This window comes from Chelonoidis abingdonii, chromosome 19, assembly GCF_003597395.2.
Source record: "Chelonoidis abingdonii isolate Lonesome George chromosome 19, CheloAbing_2.0, whole genome shotgun sequence".
In the NCBI taxonomy this organism is placed as follows: Eukaryota; Metazoa; Chordata; order Testudines; family Testudinidae; genus Chelonoidis; species Chelonoidis abingdonii.
This window is the reverse complement of record NC_133787.1, coordinates 9,280,716-9,282,351: the sequence shown is the minus strand read 5'-3', so window position 1 is coordinate 9,282,351 and position 1,636 is coordinate 9,280,716. Positions and strand designations below refer to the sequence as shown.

At 43.6% G+C, this 1,636-nt stretch overlaps 1 long non-coding RNA gene across 3 annotated transcripts in view; it reads left to right on the top strand.

Moving 5' to 3' along the window:
* Positions 1–560: 560 nt before the first annotated feature.
* LOC116817539 (uncharacterized) overlaps positions 561–1,636 on the top strand; it is a 30,239-nt gene continuing 29,163 nt past the window's right edge. Inside the window, exon 1 of one of the 3 annotated variants that reach the window (XR_012657296.1) lies at positions 561–836. This is a non-coding gene — a long non-coding RNA (uncharacterized LOC116817539). The remainder of the gene's footprint in view (positions 837–1,636) is intronic. The other 2 variants (XR_004371957.2, XR_012657295.1) reach the window with 2 other exon arrangements.

The window sequence follows — 1,636 nt, the reverse complement described above, 5'->3', positions numbered from 1 at the left end:
TTGCTAAATCCTTAGCCTCAGGGAGGGATTGAATGTTTTTATGGATAACGAGAATATCCAGACTGACAGTAGTTAGTGTTTCAGAAATATTCTTTGGAAGGGATATAAAACCTCATGCTTATGGGCTTTAGTCCATCTCCAACTATTTGGGGATTAGGATGAGACCATCATGGGGATGGATTATCCCGCATCTGCCTACTGCAATGTTCTCACATCTTCCTCTGAAGCAGCTGATGCTGCCCAGTGTCAGACACTGTGTACTGGACTAGATGGACCACCTTCTTTAAAGACTTCCCTCACTCCCATGAATATATATATATCATTCTAATTGCATTTCTGACAACATGGGACCAACATTGCATCTTGCCTTGGTTTTGCTATATAATAAATAACTGACATGAAATGCACTGATCCCCTCCTCTTCCCCTCCATATACATTTTGTTAAGCCATTGGTAGGCATTGGGAGGCCTGTAGGAAAGGGAGCTCTTATCCTATCTAAATTCTTATAGGGTTGTTCACATTCATCTGTAGCAAGTTTCCAACAAATGGAAGAGCCCAAGGTCCTGTGTGGGAAGTCTGTGGGGTAGACAGACAACCAAAGATATATTAAGAGTAAGAGAGAAGTGCGCAGCAGGATGGAAGCTTCCATGGTGATCAGAGCAAGAGGGATGAAATAACAGCTTGGATTGAATTTCAGATGCAACGAGATGAGGAGTGAGTGTGCTCCCACAGATGCAATGCTGTGCTTCCTGCTATGCTGTTTGAAGATGAACTTTGCACAGGAGAGTTCAACTCTGCAATCAATCTTTTTCAAGCCATTTTGTGCAGGGTGAGTGTGTGCGTGGGGGTGTGTGAATCATTTGTAACTTCCTGTCATCACTATGTGACAAGGAAAGGGAGCCTTCTGTTTCTAAATAAGAACTGGTTAGGCTAGCTGAAAGAATGCAGCCTGTTCCCAGGCCAGGCGTGCCAACTAGCAGACACTTAAGATATGCCTGTCGTTCGGAGACTGTACTGGCATAGTGGTGTCAGCATAACCCTTTAGTATAGCCTCAGCCTACACCAATGGAAGGAATTTTTCCATTGGTGTAGGAACACCATCTCCTATGTCTAACTATATTCTGAGTAGCTGCAGAAGAACTGTAGAAATGTGCATTAGGGATCTTGAAAGGACAAGGGTTATATGATTTCTCCATCACTGGCAACTTTTTTAGATCAACATGGAAGCATTTTTCTGTTGGCATAGCTGTGTGTACATTGTGGGTTAGGTTGTTGCAACTATGTTGCTCAGGGTTTTTTTTTTACCCAACCTAACTTTTAAGTATAGGCCACGCCCCAGGTCATCTACAAAAGAACAAGCAGGCTTCATAGAGTAAACCCAAGATGTGGTGACCATTTTGGGAAGGTCAGCCAGTGTTCCACGGGGAATGCTCACTGGGGGGAAATGGACAGAACTGGTAACCATAGTGAATGTAAAAGCAGCAGAGAATCCTGTGGCACCTTATAGACTAACAGATGTTTTGGAGCGTGAGCTTTCGTGGGTGAATACCCACTTCGTCAGACACAGGTAGTGGAAATTTCCAGGGGTAGGTATATATATGCTAGCAAGCAAGCTAGAGATAACGAGGTTAGTTC